The sequence below is a fragment of the Phalacrocorax aristotelis genome, chromosome 16 (genome assembly GCF_949628215.1).
Source record: "Phalacrocorax aristotelis chromosome 16, bGulAri2.1, whole genome shotgun sequence".
NCBI lineage: Eukaryota > Metazoa > Chordata > Aves > Suliformes > Phalacrocoracidae > Phalacrocorax > Phalacrocorax aristotelis.
This window is the reverse complement of record NC_134291.1, coordinates 195,129-213,202: the sequence shown is the minus strand read 5'-3', so window position 1 is coordinate 213,202 and position 18,074 is coordinate 195,129.

The window sequence follows — 18,074 nt, the reverse complement described above, 5'->3', positions numbered from 1 at the left end:
GCAGCACTCCATTCCGGGGGCCGGATCCGGTCCGCTTTTTCCATGGCAGTCCATTCCGTGCACCGGACCCGGTCCGGTTTTTCCGTGGCAGTCCATTCCGTGGACCAGACCCGGTCCGGTTTTTCCGTGGCAGTCCATTCCGGGGGCTGGATCCGGTCCGGTTTTTCCGCGGCAGTCCATTCCGGGGTCCTGATCCGGTCCAGTTTTTCCTCGAAACGCCATTCCGGGGACGCGATCCGGTCTGGTTTTTCCGCGGCACACTGTTCGGGGGGCCGGAGACGGTCCGGTTTTTCCACGGCATGCCATTCCGGGGGCCCGATCCGGTCCGATTTTTCTGCGGCACGCCAGTCCGGGGGCCGATTCCGGTCCGGTTTTCCCGCGGCACTCCATTCCGGGGGCCGGATCTGGTCCGGTTTTTCCGCGGCAGTCCATTCCGGGGGCCGGATGCGGTCCGGTTTTTCCGCGGCAGTCCATTCCGGGGTCCGGATCCGGTCCGGTTATTCTGTGGCACACTGTTCGGAGGGTCGGATCCGGTCCGGTTTTTTCGCGGCAGTCCGTTCCAGGGGCTGGATATGGTCCGGTTTTTCCGCGGCACGCCATTCCGGGGGCCGGATCCAGTCCGGTTTTTCCGCGAAATGCCATTCCGGGGGCCGGATCCAGTCCGGTATTTCGGCGGCACGCTATGCCGGGGGCCGGATGAGTCCAGTTTTTCCGCGCTACGCCATTCCGGGGGCCGGATCCAGTCCGCTTTTTCCGCGGCAGTCCATTCCGCGGTCCGGATCCGGTCCGGTTTTTCCATGGCAGTCCATTCCGGGGGCCAGATCCGGTCCGGTTTTTCCGCGGCACGCCATTCCGGGGGCCGTATCCAGTCCGGTTTTTCCGCGGCAGTCCATTTCGGGGGCCGGATCCGGTCCGGTTTTTCCGTGGCAGTCCATTCCTGGTGCCCGATCCGGTCCGATTTTTCCGCGGTACGCCGTTCCGGGAGCCGCATCCGTTCTGATTTTTCCGCGGCACGCCGTTCCAAGAGCCGGATCCGGTCTGGTTTTTCCGCGGCGGTCCATTCCGGGGGCCGATCCAGTCCGGTTTTTCCGCGGCACGCCATTTCGGAGGCCGGATCCGGTCCGGTTTTTCCGCGGCACGCCATTCCGGGGGCCGGATCCCGTCCGGATTTTCCGCGAAACGCCATTCCGGGGCCGGATCCAGTCCGTATTTTCCGCGAAACGCCATTTCGGCGGCCGAATCCAGTCCGGATTTTCCGCGAAACGCCATTTCGGACGCCGGATCCGGTCCGGTTTTTCCGCGGCAGTCCATTCCGGGGTCCGAATCCAGTCCGCTTTTTCCATGGCAGTCCATTCCGTGGACCGGACCCGGTCCGGTTTTTCCGTGGCAGTCCATTCCGGGGGCCGGATCCGGTCCGGTTTTTCCACGAAACGCCATTCCGGGGACGCGATCTGGTCTGGTTTTCCCGCGGCACACTGTTCGGGGGGCCGGATCCGGTCCGGTTTTTCCGCGGCAGTCCATTCCGGGGGCCGGATTCGGTCCGGTTTTTCCGCGGCACGCCATACCGGGGGCCGGATCGGTCTGGTTTTTCCGCGGCACTCCATTCCGGGGGCCGGATTCGGTCCGGTTTTTCCGCGGCACGCCATTCCGGGGGCCGTATCCAGTACGGTTTTTCCGCGGCACGCCATTCCGGGGCCCGGATCCGGTCCGGTTTTTCCGCGGCACTCTATTCCGGGGGCCGGATGCGGTCCGGTTTTTCCGCTGCACGCCATTCCGGGGGCCGGATTCGGTCCAGTTTTTCCGCGGCACTCATCCGGTCCGGTTTTTCGACGGTACGCCATTCCGGGGCCGGATCCGTTCCGGTTTTTCCGCGAAATGCCATTCCGGGGGCCGGATCCGTTCCGGTTTTTCCGCGAAATGCCATTCCGGGGGCCGGATCCAGTCCGGATTTTCGGCGGCACGCTTTGCCGGGGGCCGGATGAGTCCAGTTTTTCCGCGGCGTGCCATTCCGGGGGCCGGATCCAGTCCGGTTTTTCCGCGGCAGTCCATTCCGGGGTCCGGATCCTGTCCGGATTTTCCGCGGCAGTCCATTCCGGGGTCCCGATCCGGTCCGGTTTTTCCGCGGCACGCCATTCCGGGGACGCGATCCGGTCTGGTTTTTCCGTGGTACACTGTTCGGGGGGCCGGATGCGGTCCGGTTTTTCCGCGGCACGCCATACCGGGGGCCGGATCGGTCTGGTCTTTCCGCGGCACTCCATTCCGGGGGCCGGATTCGGTCCGGTTTTTCCACGGCACGCCATTCCAGGGGCCGGATCCGGTCCGGTTTTTCCGCGGCAGTCCGTTCCGGGGGCCGGATCCAGTCCGGATTTTCGGCGGCACGCTATGCCAGGGGCCGGATGAGTCCAGTTTTTCTGCGGCAGTCCATTCCGGGGGCCGGATCCGGTCCGGTTTTTCCCAGGCAGTCCATTCCGGGGTCCGGATCCGGTCCGGTTTTTCCATGGCAGTCCATTCCGTGGACCGGACCCGGTCCGGTTTTTCCGCGGCACTCCATTCCGGGGTCCGAATGCGGTCCGGTTATTCCGCGGCAGTCCATTCCGGGGTCCAGATGCGGTCCGGTTTTTCCGTGGCATGCCATTTCAGGGACCCGATCCGGTCTGGTTTTTCCTCGGCACACTGTTCGGGGGGCCGGATCCGGTCCGGTTTTTCCGTGGCACGCCATTCCGGGGGCCCGATCCGGTCCGGTTTTTCCGCGGCATGCCATTCCGGGGGCCCGATCCTGTCCGGTTTTTCCGCGGCAGTCCATTCCGGGGGCCGGATCCGGTCCGGTTTTTCCATGGCAGTCCATTCCGGGAGCCGGATCTGGTCCGGTTTTTCCGCGGCACGCCATTCCGGGGGCCAGATCCGGTCCGGTTTTTCCGCGGCAGTCCATTCCGGGGGCCGGATCCGGTCCGGTTTTTCCGCGGCCTGGGTCCGGTCCGGCTTTTCCGCGGCAGTCCATTCCGGGGGCCGGATCCGGTGTGGTTTTTCCGTGGCAGTCCATTCCGGGGTCCGGATCCGGTCCGGTTTTTCCGCGGCACGCCATTCCGGGGGCCGTATCCAGTCCGGTTTTTCCGCGGCAGTCCATTCCGGGGTCCGGATCCGGTCCGGTTTTTCAGCGGCACTCTATTCCGGGGGCCGGATCCGGTCCGGTTTTTCCGTGGCAGTCCATTCCGGGGGCCGGATGCGGTCCGGTGTTTCCGCGAAACGCCATTCCGGGTGCCGGATCCGTTCCGGTTTTTCCGCGAAATGCCATTCCGGGGGCCGGATCCAGTCCGGATTTTCGGCGGCACGCTATGCCGGGGGCCGGATGAGTCCAGTTTTTCCGCGGCATGCCATTCCGGGGGCCGGATCCAGTGTGGTTTTTCCGCGAAATGCCATTCCGGGGGCCGGATCCAGTCCGGATTTTCGGCGGCACGCTATGCCGGGGGCCGGATGAGTCCAGTTTTTCCGCGCTACGCCATTCCGGGGGCCGGATCCAGTCCGCTTTTTCCGCGGCAGTCCATTCCGCGGTCCGGATCCGGTCCGGTTTTTCCGCGGCACGCCATTCCGGGGGCCGGGTCCGGTCTGGTTTTTCCGCGGCACACTGTTCGGGGGGCCGGATCCGGTCTGGTTTTTCCACGGCAGTCCATTCCGGGGGCCGGATCCCGTCCGGTTTTTCCGCGGCAGTCCATTCCGGGGGCCGGATCCAGTCCGGATTTTCGGCGGCACGCTATGCCAGGGGCGGATGAGTCCAGTTTTTCCGCGCTATGCCATTCCGGGGGCCGGATCCGGTCCGGTTTTTCCGCGGCAGTCCATTCTGGGGGCCGGATCCGGTCCGGTTTTTCCGCGGCACACCATTCCGGGGGCCGGATCCGGTCCGGTTTTTCCGCGGCACACCATTCCGGGGGCCGTATCCAGTCTGGTTTTTCCACGGCAGTCCATTCCGGGGGCCGGATCCGGTCCGGTTTTTCCACGGCACTCCATTCCGGGGGCCGGATCCGGTCCGGTTTTTCCGCGGCACTCCATTCCGGGGGCCGGATCCGGTCCGGTTTTTCCACGGCACGCCATTCCGGGGGCCGGATCCGGTCCGGTTTTTCCGCGGCAGTCCATTCCGGGGGCCGGATCCAGTCCGGATTTTCGGCGGCACGCTATGCCGGGGGCCGGATGAGTCCGGTTTTTCCGCGGCAGTCCATGCTGGGGGCCGGATCCAGTCCGGTTTTTCCGCGGCACTCTATTCCGGGGGCCGGATCCGGTCCGGTTTTTCACGGCAGTCCATTCCGGGGGCCGGATCCGTTCCGGTTTTTCCGCGGCAGTCCATTTCGGGGGCCGGATCCGGTCTGGTTTTTCCGCGGCAGTCCATTCCGGGGGCCGGATCCGGTCCGGTTTTTCCGCGGCAGTCCATTCCGGGGGCCGTATCCTGTCCGGTTTTTCTGCGGCACGCCATACCGGGGGCCGGATCGGTCTGGTTTTTCCGCGGCAGTCCATTCCGGGGTCCCGATGCGGTGCGGTTTTTCCGCGGCAGTCCATTCCGGGGGCCGGATGCGGTCCGGTTTTTCCGCGGCACGCCATTCCGGGGGCCGGGTCCGGTCTGGTTTTTCCGCGGCACACTGTTCGGGGGGCCGGATCCGGTCCGGTTTTTCCGCGGCAGTCCATTCCGGGGGCCGGATCCGGTCCAGTTTTTCCGCGGCCTGGGTCCGGTCCGGTTTTTCCGCGGCAGTCCATTCCGGGGGCGGGATCCGGTCCGGTTTTTCCGCCAAACGCCATTCCGGGGACGCGATCCGGTCTGGTTTTTCGGCGGCATGCTATGCCAGGGGCCGGATGAGTCCAGTTTTTCCGCGCTATGCCATTCCGGGGGCCATATCCGGTCCGGTTTTTCCGCGGCACGCCATTCCGGGGGCCGGATCCGGTCCGGTTTTTCCGCGGCAGTCCATTCCGGGGTCCGGATCCGGTCCAGTTTTTGCGCGGCACTCCGTTCCGGGGGCCGGATCCGGTCTGGTTTTTCCGCGGCACACTGTTCGGGGGGCCGGATCCGGTCCGGTTTTTCCATGGCACGCCATTTCGGAGGCCGGATCCGGTCCGGTTTTTCCGTGGCACTCCATTCCGGGGGCCGGATGCGGTCCGGTTTTTCTGCGGCACGCCATTCTGGAGGCCGGACCTGGTCTGGTTTTTCCGTGGCTGTCCATTCCGGGGTCCGGATCCGGTCCGGTTTTTCCGCGGCAGTCCATTCCGGGGGCCGGATCCGTTCCGGTTTTTCCGCGAAATGCAATTCCGGGGGCCGTATCCAGTCCGGATTTTCGGCGGCACGCTATGCCGGGGGCCGGATGAGTCCAGTTTTTCCTTGCTACGCCATTCCGGGGGCCGGATCCTGTCCGGATTTTCCGCGGCAGTCCATTCCGGGGGCCTGGATCCGGTCTGGTTTTTCCGCGGCAGTCCATTCCGGGGGCCGGATCCGGTCCGGTTTTTCCGCGCTACGCCATTCCGGGGGCCGGATCCGGTCTGGTTTTTCCACGGCACACCATTTCGGAGGCCGGATCCGTCCCGGTTTTATCGCGGCAGTCCATTCCGGGGGCCGGATCCTGTCCAGTTTTTCCACGGCACACCATTCTGGGGGCCGGACCCGGTCTGGTTTTTCCGTGGCTGTCCATTCCGGGGGCCGGATCCAGTCCGGTTTTTCCCCGGCACGCCATTCCGGGGGCCGGATCCTGTCCGGATTTTCCGTGGCACTCCATTCCGGGGGCCGGATCCGGTCCGGTTTTTCCACGGCACTCCATTCCGGGGGCCGGATCCGGTCCGGTTTTTCCGCGGCACGCCATTTCGGAGGCCGGATCCGGTCCGGTTTTTCCGTGGCACGCCATTCCGGGGGCCGGATCCAGTCCGGTTTTTCTGCGGCAGTCCATTCCGGGGGCCGGATCCAGTCCGGATTTTCGGAGGCACGCTATGCCGGGGTCCGGATGAGTCGAGTTTGTCCGTGCTACGCCATTCCCGGGGCCGGATCCAGTCCGGTTTTTCCGCAGCAGTCCATTCCGGGGTCCGGATCCGGTCCGGTTTTTCCGCGGAACGCCATTCCGGGGGCCGGATCCGGTCCGGTTTTTCCGCGGCAGTCCATTCCGGGGGTCGGATCCGGTCCGGTTTTTCCACGGCATGCCATTCCGGGGGCCCGATCCGGTCCGGTTTTTCCGCGGCAGTCCATTCCGGGGGTCGGATCCGGTCCGGTTTTTCCACGGCAGTCCATTCCGGGGGCCGGATCCGGTCCGGTTTTTCCGCGGCAGTCCATTCCGGGGGCCGGATCCGGTCCGGTTTTTCCGCGGCACGCCATTCCGGGGGCCAGATCCGGTCCGGTTTTTCCGCGGCAGTCCATTCCGGGGGCCGGATCCGGTCCGGTTTTTCCGCGGCCTGGGTCCGGTCCGGCTTTTCCGCAGCAGTCCATTCCGGGGGCCGGATCCAGTCCGGAATTTCGGCGGCGCGCCAATCCGGGGGCCGTATCCAGTCCGGTTTTTCCGCGGCAGTCCATTCCGGGGTCCGGATCCGGTCCGGTTTTTCCGCGGCACTCTATTCCGGGGGCCGGATCCGTTCTGGTTTTTCCGTGGCAGTCCATTCCGGGGGTCGGATGCGGTCCGATTTTTCCGTGGCAATCCATTCCGGGCGCCGGATCCGTTCCGGTTTTTCCGCGAAATGCCATTCCGGGGGCCGGATCCAGTCCGGATTTTCGGCGGCACGCTATGCCGGGGGCCGGATGAGTCCAGTTTTTCCGCGGCATGCCATTCCGGGGGCCGGATCCAGTGTGGTTTTTCCGCGAAATGCCATTCCGGGGGCCGGATCCAGTCCGGATTTTCGGCGGCACGCTATGCCGGGGGCCGGATGAGTCCAGTTTTTCCGCGCTACGCCATTCCGGGGGCCGGATCCAGTCCGCTTTTTCCGCGGCAGTCCATTCCGGGGTCCGGATCCGGTCTGATTTTTCTGCGGCACGCCGTTCCGGGAGCCGGATCCGGTCTGGTTTTTCCGCGGCGGTCCATTCCGGGGGCCGGATCCGGTCCGGTTTTTCCGCGGCACGCCATTTCGGAGGCCGGATCCGGTCCGGATTTTCCGCGGCAGTCCATTCCGGGGTCTGAATCCGGTCTGCTTTTTCCACGGCACGCCATTTCGGAGGCCGGACCCGGTCCGGTTTTTCCGTGACAGTCCATTCCGGGGGCCGGATCCGGTCCGGTTTTTCCGCGGCAGTCCATTCCGGGGTCCCGATGTGGTTCGGTTTTTCCGCGGCACGCCATTCCGGGGACGCGATCCGGTCTGGTTTTTCCGCGGTACACTGTTCGGGGGGCCGGACCCGGTCCGGTTTTTCTGTGGCACGCCATTCTGGGGGCCCGATCCGGTCCGGATTTTCCGTGGCAGTCCATTCCGGGGGCCGGATCCGGTCCGGTTTTTCCGCGGCACTCCATTCTGGCGTCCGAATCTGGTCCGGTTATTCCGCGGCAGTCCATTCCGGGGTCCGGATGCGGTCCGGTTTTTCCGTGGCATGCCATTCCGGGGACCCGATCCGGTCTGGTTTTTCCTCGGCACACTGTTCGGGGGGCCCGATCCGGTCCGGTTTTTCCGCGGCATGCCATTCCGGGGGCCCGATCCGGTCCGGTTTTTCCGCGGCAGTCCATTCCGGGGGCCGGATCCGGTCCGGTTTTTCCACGGCAGTCCATTCCGGGGGCCGGATGCGGTCCGGTTTTTCCATGGCAGTCCATTCCGGGGTCCGGATCCGGTCCGGTTTTTCCGCGGCAGTCCATTCCGGGGACCGGACCCGGTCCGGTTTTTCCGTGGCACGCCATTCTCGGGGCCCGATCCGGTCCAGATTTTCCGTGGCAGTCCATTCCGGAGGCCGGATCCGGTCCGGTTTTTCCGCGGCACGCCATTCCGGGGGCCGGATCCGGTCCGGTTATTCCGCGGCAGTCCATTCCGGGGTCCCGATGCGGTGCGGTTTTTCCGTGGCATGCCATTCCGGGGACCCGATCCGGTCTGGTTTTTCCTCGGCACACTGTTCGGGGGGCCGGATCCGGTCTGGTTTTTCCGTGGCACGCCATTCCGGGGGCCCGATCCGGTCCGGTTTTTCCGCGGCATGTCATTCCGGGGGCCCGATCCGGTCCGGTTTTTCCGCGGCAGTCCATTCCGGGGGCCGGATCGGTCCGGTTTTTCCACGGCAGTCCATTCCGGGGGCCGGATCCGGTCCGGTTTTTCCATGGCAGTCCATTCCGGGAGCCGGATCCGGTCCGGTTTTTCCGCGGCACGCCATTCCGGGGGCCGGATCCGGTCCGGTTTTTCCGCGGCCTAGGTCCGGTCCGGCTTTTCCGCAGCAGTCCATTCCGGGGGCCGGATCCGGTCCGGTTTTTCCGCGGCAGTCCATTCCGGGGGCCGGATCCAGTCCGGATTTGCGGCGGCGCGCTATGCCAGGGGCCGGATTAGTCCAGTTTTTCCGCGCTATGCCATTCCGGGGTCCGGATCCGGTCCGGTTTTTCCGTGGCAGTCCATTCCGGGGTCCGGATGCGGTCCGGTTTTTCCGCGGCACGCCATTCCGGGGGCCGTATCCAGTCCGGTTTTTCCGCGGCACGCCATTCCGGGGGCCGGATTCGGTCCAGTTTTTCCGCGGCACTCATCCGGTCCGGTTTTTCGACGGTACGCCATTCCGGGGCCGGATCCGTTCCGGTTTTTCCGCGAAATGCCATTCCGGGGGCCGGATCCAGTCCGGATTTTCGGCGGCACGCTATGCCGGGGGCCGGATGAGTCCAGTTTTTCCGCGGCATGCCTTTCTGGGGGCCGGATCCAGTCCGGTTTTTCCGCGAAATGCCATTCCGGGGGCCGGATCCAGTCCGGATTTTCGGCGGCACGCTATGCCGGGGGCCGGATGAGTCCAGTTTTTCCGCGCTACGCCATTCCGGGGGCCGGATCCAGTCCGGTTTTTCCGTGGCAGTCCATTCCGGGGGCCGGATGCGGTCCGGTTTTTCCGCGGCACGCCATTCCGGGGGCCGGATCCGGTCCGGTTTTTCCGTGGCAGTCCATTTCGGGGGCCGGATCCGGTCTCGTTTTTCCGCGGCACTCCATTCCTGGTGCCCGATCCGGTCCGGTTTTTCCGCAGCACTCCATTCCGGGGGCCGGATCCGGTCCGATTTTTCCGCGGCACGCCGTTCCGGGAGCCGGATCCGGTCTGATTTTTCCGCGGCACGCCGTTCCGGGAGCCGGATCCGGTCTGGTATTTCCGCGGCTGTCCACTCCGGGGGCCGGATCCGGTCCGGTTTTTGCACGGCACGCCATTTCGGAGGTCGGATCCGGTGCGGTTTTTCTGCGGCACGCCATTCCGCGGGCCGGATCCGGTCCAGTTTTTCCGCGGCACGCCATTCCGGGGTCCGGATCCCGTCCGGTTTTTCCGCGGCAGTCCATTCCGGGGGCCGGATCCAGTCCGGATTTTCCGCGAAACGCCATTTCGGGGGCCGAATCCAGTCCGGATTTTCCGCGGCACGCCATTTCGGAGGCCGGATCCGGTCCGGATTTTCCGCGGCAGTCCATTCCGGGGTCCGAATCCGGTCCGCTTTTTCCATGGCAGTCCATTCCGTGCACCGGACCCGGTCCGGTTTTTCCGTGGCAGTCCATTCCGTGGACCGGACCCGGTCCGGTTTTTCCGTGGCAGTCCATTCCCGGGGCTGGATCCGGTCCGGTTTTTCCGCGGCAGTCCATTCCGGGGTCCTGATCCGGTCCAGTTTTTCCGCGAAACGCCATTCCGGGGATCCGATCCGGTCTGGTTTTTCCGCGGCACACTGTTCGGGGGGCTGGATCCAGTCCGGTTTTTCCGCGGCATGCCATTCCGGGGGCCCGATCCGGTCCGGTTTTTCTGCGGCACGCCATTCCGGGGGCCGATTCCGGTCCGGTTTTCCCGCGGCACTCCATTCCGGGGGCCGGATCTGGTCTGGTTTTTCCGCGGCAGTCCATTCCGGGGGCCGGATGCGGTCCGGTTTTTCCGCGGCAGTCCATTCCGGGGTCCGGATCCGGTCCGGTTATTCTGTGGCACACTGTTCGGAGGGTCGGATCCGGTCCGGTTTTTTCGCGGCAGTCCGTTCCAAGGGCTGGATATGGTCCGGTTTTTCCGCGGCACGCCATTCCGGGGGCCGGATCCAGTCCGGTTTTTCCGCGGCAGTCCATTCCGACGGCCGGATCCGGTCCGGTTTTTCCGCGAAACGCCATTCTGGGGGCCGGATCCGGTCCGGTTTTTCGACGGCACTCCATTCCGGGGGCCAGACCCGGTCCGGTTTTTCCACGGCACGCCATTCTGGAGGCTGGATCCGGTCTGATTTTTCCACGGCACGCCTCCGGTCCGGTTTTTCCATGGTACGCCATTCCGGGGGCCGGATCCGTTCCGGTTTTTCCGCGAAATGCCATTCCGCGGGCCGGATCCAGTCCGGATTTTTGGCGGCACGCTATGCCAGGGGCCGGATGACTCCAGTTTTTCCGCGGCATGCCATTCCGGGGGCCGGATCCAGTGTGGTTTTTCCGTGAAATGCCATTCCGGGGGCCGGATCCAGTCCGGTATTTCGGCGGCACGCTATGCCGGGGGCCGGATGAGTCCAGTTTTTCCGCGCTACGCCATTCCGGGGGCCGGATCCAGTCCGGTTTTTCCGCGGCAGTCCATTCCGCGGTCCGGATCCGGTCCGTTTTTTCCATGGCAGTCCATTCCGGGGGCCGGATCCGGTCCGGTTTTTACGCGGCACGCCATTCCGGGGGCCGTATCCAGTCCGTTTTTTCCGCGGCAGTCCATTTCGGGGGCCGGATCCGGTCCGGTTTTTCCGTGGCAGTCCATTCCTGGTGCCCGATCCGGTCCGATTTTTCCGCGGTACGCCGTTCCGGGAGCCGGATCCGTTCTGATTTTTCCGCGGCACGCCGTTCCAGGAGCCGGATCCGGTCTGGTTTTTCCGCGGCGGTCCATTCCGGGGGCCGATCCAGTCCGGTTTTTCCGCGGCACGCCATTTCGGAGGCCGGATCCGGTCCGGTTTTTCCGCCAAACGCCATTCCGGGGACGCGATCCGGTCTGGTTTTTCCACGGCACACTGTTCGGGGGGCCGGATGCGGTCCGGTTTTTCCGCGGCACGCCATACCGGGGGCCGGATCGGTCTGGTTTTTCCGCGGCACTCCATTCCGGGGGCCGGATCCGGTCCGGATTTTCGGCGGCACGCTATGCCGGGGGCCGGATGAGTCCAGTTTTTCCGCGGCAGTCCATTCCGGGGTCCGGATCCGGTCCGGTTTTTCCGCGGCAGTCCATTCCGGGGTCCGGATGCGGTCCGGTTTTTCCGTGGCATGCCATTCCGGGGACCCGATCCGGTCTGGTTTTTCCTCGGCACACTGTTCGGGGGGCCGGATCCGGTCCGGTTTTTCCGTGGCACGCCATTCCGGGGGCCCGATCCGGTCCGGTTTTTCCGCGGCACTCCATTCCGGGGGCCCGATCCGGTCCGGTTTTTCCGCGGCAGTCCATTCCGGGGGCCGGATCCGGTCCGGTTTTTCCACGGCAGTCCATTCCGGGGGCCGGATCCGGTCCGGTTTTTCCATGGCAGTCCATTCCGGGAGCCGGATCCGGTCCAGTTTTTCCGCGAAACGCCATTCCGGGGTCCGGATCCGGTCCGGTTTTTCCGCGGCCTGGGTCCGGTCCGGCTTTTCCGCAGCAGTCCATTCCGGGGGCCGGATCCGGTCCGGTTTTTCCGCGGCAGTCCATTCCGGGGGCCGGATCCAGTCCGGATTTGCGGCGGCGCGCTATGCCAGGGGCCGGATGAGTCCAGTTTTTCCGCGCTATGCCATTCCGGGGTCCGGATCCGGTCCGGTTTTTCCGTGGCAGTCCATTCCGGGGTCCGGATCCGGTCCGGTTTTTCCGCGACACGCCATTCCGGGGGCCGTATCCAGTCCGGTTTTTCCGCGGCAGTCCATTCCGGGGTCCGGATCCGGTCCGGTTTTTCCGCGGCACTCTATTCCGGGGGCCGGATCCGGTCCGGTTTTTCCGTGGCAGTCCATTCCGGGGGTCGGATGCGGTCCGATTTTTCCATGGCAGTCCATTCCGGGGGCCGGATCCGGTCCGGTTTTTCCGCGAAATGCCATTCCGGGGGCCGGATCCAGTCCGGATTTTCGGCGGCACGCTATGCCGGGGGCCGGATGAGTCCAGTTTTTCCGCGGCATGCCATTCCGGGGGCCGGATCCAGTGTGGTTTTTCCGCGAAATGCCATTCCGGGGGCCGGATCCAGTCCGGATTTTCGGCGGCACGCTATGCCGGGGGCCGGATGAGTCCAGTTTTTCCGCGCTACGCCATTCCGGGGGCCGGATCCAGTCCGCTTTTTCCGCGGCAGTCCATTCCGGGGTCCGGATCCGGTCTGATTTTTCCGCGGCACGCCGTTCCGGGAGCCGGATCCGGTCTGGTTTTTCCGCGGCGGTCCATTCCGGGGGCCGGATCCGGTCCGGTTTTTCCGCGGCACGCCATTTCGGAGGCCGGATCCGGTCCGGATTTTCCGCGGCAGTCCATTCCGGGGTCTGAATCCGGTCTGCTTTTTCCACGGCACGCCATTTCGGAGGCCGGACCCGGTCCGGTTTTTCCGTGACAGTCCATTCCGGGGGCCGGATCCGGTCCGGTTTTTCCGCGGCAGTCCATTCCGGGGTCCCGATGTGGTTCGGTTTTTCCGCGGCACGCCATTCCGGGGACACGATCCGGTCTGGTTTTTCCGCGGTACACTGTTCGGGGGGCCGGACCCGGTCCGGTTTTTCTGTGGCACGCCATTCTGGGGGCCCGATCCGGTCCGGGTTTTCCGTGGCAGTCCATTCCGGGGGCCGGATCCGGTCCGGTTTTTCCGCGGCACTCCATTCTGGCGTCCGAATCTGGTCCGGTTATTCCGCGGCAGTCCATTCCGGGGTCCGGATGCGGTCCGGTTTTTCCGTGGCATGCCATTCCGGGGACCCGATCCGGTCTGGTTTTTCCTCGGCACACTGTTCGGGGGGCCCGATCCGGTCCGGTTTTTCCGCGGCATGCCATTCCGGGGGCCCGATCCGGTCCGGTTTTTCCGCGGCAGTCCATTCCGGGGGCCGGATCCGGTCCGGTTTTTCCACGGCAGTCCATTCCGGGGGCCGGATGCGGTCCGGTTTTTCCATGGCAGTCCATTCCGGGGTCCGGATCCGGTCCGGTTTTTCCGCGGCACGCCATTCCGGGGACCGGACCCGGTCCGGTTTTTCCGTGGCACGCCATTCTCGGGGCCCGATCCGGTCCGGATTTTCCGTGGCAGTCCATTCCGGAGGCCGGATCCGGTCCGGTTTTTCCGCGGCACGCCATTCCGGGGGCCGGATCCGGTCCGGTTATTCCGCGGCAGTCCATTCCGGGGTCCCGATGCGGTCCGGTTTTTCCGTGGCATGCCATTCCGGGGACCCGATCCGGTCTGGTTTTTCCTCGGCACACTGTTCGGGGGGCCGGATCCGGTCTGGTTTTTCCGTGGCACGCCATTCCGGGGGCCCGATCCGGTCCGGTTTTTCCGCGGCATGTCATTCCGGGGGCCCGATCCGGTCCGGTTTTTCCGCGGCAGTCCATTCCGGGGGCCGGATCGGTCCGGTTTTTCCACGGCAGTCCATTCCGGGGGCCGGATCCGGTCCGGTTTTTCCATGGCAGTCCATTCCGGGAGCCGGATCCGGTCCGGTTTTTCCGCGGCACGCCATTCCGGGGGCCGGATCCGGTCCGGTTTTTCCGCGGCCTAGGTCCGGTCCGGCTTTTCCGCAGCAGTCCATTCCGGGGGCCGGATCCGGTCCGGTTTTTCCGCGGCAGTCCATTCCGGGGGCCGGATCCAGTCCGGATTTGCGGCGGCGCGCTATGCCAGGGGCCGGATTAGTCCAGTTTTTCCGCGCTATGCCATTCCGGGGTCCGGATCCGGTCCGGTTTTTCCGTGGCAGTCCATTCCGGGGTCCGGATGCGGTCCGGTTTTTCCGCGGCACGCCATTCCGGGGGCCGGATCCGGTCCGGTTTTTCCGCGGCACTCTATTCCGGGGGCCGGATTCGGTCCAGTGTTTCCGCGGCACTCATCCGGTCCGGTTTTTCGACGGTACGCCATTCCGGGTCCGGATCCGTTCCGGTTTTTCCGCGAAATGCCATTCCGGGGGCCGGATCCAGTCCGGATTTTCGGCGGCACGCTATGCCGGGGGCCGGATGAGTCCAGTTTTTCCGAGGCATGCCTTTCTGGGGGCCGGATCCAGTCCGGTTTTTCCGCGAAATGCCATTCCGGGGGCCGGATCCAGTCCGGATTTTCGGCGGCACGCTATGCCGGGGGCCGGATGAGTCCAGTTTTTCCGCGCTACGCCATTCCGGGGGCCGGATCCAGTCCGGTTTTTCCGTGGCAGTCCATTCCGCGGTCCGGATCCGGTCCGGTTTTTCCGTGGCAGTCCATTCCGGGGGCCGGATGCGGTCCGGTTTTTCCGCGGCACGCCATTCCGGGGGCCGGATCCGGTCCGGTTTTTCCGTGGCAGTCCATTTCGGGGGCCGGATCCGGTCTCGTTTTTCCGCGGCACTCCATTCCTGGTGCCCGATCCGGTCCGGTTTTTCCGCAGCACTCCATTCCGGGGGCCGGATCCGGTCCGATTTTTCCGCGGCACGCCGTTCCGGGAGCCGGATCCGGTCTGATTTTTCCGCGGCACGCCGTTCCGGGAGCCGGATCCGGTCTGGTATTTCCGCGGCTGTCCACTCCGGGGGCCGGATCCGGTCCGGTTTTTGCACGGCACGCCATTTCGGAGGTCGGATCCGGTGCGGTTTTTCTGCGGCACGCCATTCCGCGGGCCGGATCCGGTCCAGTTTTTCCGCGGCACGCCATTCCGGGGTCCGGATCCCGTCCGGTTTTTCCGCGGCAGTCCATTCCGGGGGCCGGATCCAGTCCGGATTTTCCGCGAAACGCCATTTCGGGGGCCGAATCCAGTCCGGATTTTCCGCGGCACGCCATTTCGGAGGCCGGATCCGGTCCGGATTTTCCGCGGCAGTCCATTCCGGGGTCCGAATCCGGTCCGCTTTTTCCATGGCAGTCCATTCCGTGCACCGGACCCGGTCCGGTTTTTCCGTGGCAGTCCATTCCGTGGACCGGACCCGGTCCGGTTTTTCCGTGGCAGTCCATTCCCGGGGCTGGATCCGGTCCGGTTTTTCCGCGGCAGTCCATTCCGGGGTCCTGATCCGGTCCAGTTTTTCCGCGAAACGCCATTCCGGGGATCCGATCCGGTCTGGTTTTTCCGCGGCACACTGTTCGGGGGGCTGGATCCAGTCCGGTTTTTCCGCGGCATGCCATTCCGGGGGCCCGATCCGGTCCGGTTTTTCTGCGGCACGCCATTCCGGGGGCCGATTCCGGTCCGGTTTTCCCGCGGCACTCCATTCCGGGGGCCGGATCTGGTCCGGTTTTTCCGCGGCAGTCCATTCCGGGGGCCGGATGCGGTCCGGTTTTTCCGCGGCAGTCCATTCCGGGGTCCGGATCCGGTCCGGTTATTCTGTGGCACACTGTTCGGAGGGTCGGATCCGGTCCGGTTTTTTCGCGGCAGTCCGTTCCAGGGGCTGGATATGGTCCGGTTTTTCCGCGGCACGCCATTCCGGGGGCCGGATCCAGTCCGGTTTTTCCGCGGCAGTCCATTCCGACGGCCGGATCCGGTCCGGTTTTTCCGCGAAACGCCATTCTGGGGGCCGGATCCGGTCCGGTTTTTCGACGGCACTCCATTCCGGGGGCCAGACCCGGTCCGGTTTTTCCACGGCACGCCATTCTGGAGGCTGGATCCGGTCTGATTTTTCCACGGCACGCCTCCGGTCCGGTTTTTCCATGGTACGCCATTCCGGGGGCCGGATCCGTTCCGGTTTTTCCGCGAAATGCCATTCCGCGGGCCGGATCCAGTCCGGATTTTTGGCGGCACGCTATGCCGGGGGCCGGATGACTCCAGTTTTTCCGCGGCATGCCATTCCGGGGGCCGGATCCAGTGTGGTTTTTCCGTGAAATGCCATTCCGGGGGCCGGATCCAGTCCGGTATTTCGGCGGCACGCTATGCCGGGGGCCGGATGAGTCCAGTTTTTCCGCGCTACGCCATTCCGGGGGCCGGATCCAGTCCGGTTTTTCCGCGGCAGTCCATTCCGCGGTCCGGATCCGGTCCGTTTTTTCCATGGCAGTCCATTCCGGGGGCCGGATCCGGTCCGGTTTTTACGCGGCACGCCATTCCGGGGGCCGTATCCAGTCCGTTTTTTCCGCGGCAGTCCATTTCGGGGGCCGGATCCGGTCCGGTTTTTCCGTGGCAGTCCATTCCTGGTGCCCAATCCGGTCCGATTTTTCCGCGGTACGCCGTTCCGGGAGCCGGATCCGTTCTGATTTTTCCGCGGCACGCCGTTCCAGGAGCCGGATCCGGTCTGGTTTTTCCGCGGCGGTCCATTCCGGGGGCCGATCCAGTCCGGTTTTTCCGCGGCACGCCATTTCGGAGGCCGGATCCGGTCCGATTTTTCCGCGGCACGCCATTCCGGGGGCCGGATCCCGTCCGGATTTTCCGCGAAACGCCATTCCGGGGGCCGGATCCAGTCCGTATTTTCCGCGAAACGCCATTTCGGCGGCCGAATCCAGTCCGGTTTTTCCGCTAAACGCCATTTCGGACGCCGGATCCGGTCCGGTTTTTCCGCGGCAGTCCATTCCGGGGTCCGAATCCAGTCCGCTTTTTCCATGGCAGTCCATTCCGTGGACCGGACCCGGCCCGGTTTTTCCGCGGCACGCCATTTCGGAGGCCGGATCCGGTCCGGTTTTTCCGCCAAACGCCATTCCGGGGACGCGATCCGGTCTGGTTTTTCCGCGGCACACTGTTCGGGGGGCCGGATGCGGTCCGGTTTTTCCGCGGCACGCCATACCGGGGGCCGGATCGGTCTGGTTTTTCCGCGGCACTCCATTCCGGGGGCCGGATCCGGTCCGGATTTTCGGCGGCACGCTATGCCGGGGGCCGGATGAGTCCAGTTTTTCCGCGGCAGTCCATTCCGGGGTCCGGATCCGGTCCGGTTTTTCCGCGGCAGTCCATTCCGGGGTCCGGATCCGGTCCGGTTTTTCCGTGGCATGCCATTCCGGGGACCCGATCCGGTCTGGTTTTTCCTCGGCACACTGTTCGGGGGGCCGGATCCGGTCCGGTTTTTCCGTGGCACGCCATTCCGGGGGCCCGATCCGGTCCGGTTTTTCCGCGGCACTCCATTCCGGGGGCCCGATCCGGTCCGGTTTTTCCGCGGCAGTCCATTCCGGGGGCCGGATCCGGTCCGGTTTTTCCACGGCAGTCCATTCCGGGGGCCGGATCCGGTCCGGTTTTTCCATGGCAGTCCATTCCGGGAGCCGGATCCGGTCCAGTTTTTCCGCGAAACGCCATTCCGGGGTCCGGATCCGGTCCGGTTTTTCCGCGGCCTGGGTCCGGTCCGGCTTTTCCGCAGCAGTCCATTCCGGGGGCCGGATCCGGTCCGGTTTTTCCGCGGCAGTCCATTCCGGGGGCCGGATCCAGTCCGGATTTGCGGCGGCGCGCTATGCCAGGGGCCGGATGAGTCCAGTTTTTCCGCGCTATGCCATTCCGGGGTCCGGATCCGGTCCGGTTTTTCCGTGGCAGTCCATTCCGGGGTCCGGATCCGGTCCGGTTTTTCCGCGGCACGCCATTCCGGGGGCCGTATCCAGTCCGGTTTTTCCGCGGCAGTCCATTCCGGGGTCCGGATCCGGTCCGGTTTTTCCGCGGCACTCTATTCCGGGGGCCGGATCCGGTCCGGTTTTTCCGTGGCAGTCCATTCCGGGGGCCGGATGCGGTCCGGTTTTTCCGCTGCACGCCATTCCGGGGGCCGGATTCGGTCCAGTTTTTCCGCGGCCCTCATCCGGTCCGGTTTTTCCACGGTACGCCATTCCCGGGGCCGGATCCGTTCCGGTTTTTCCGCGAAATGCCATTCCGCGGGCCGGATCCAGTCCGGATTTTCGGCGGCACGCTATGCCGGGGGCCGGATGACTCCAGTTTTTCCGCGGCATGCCATTCCGGGGGCCGGATCCAGTCCGGTTTTTCCG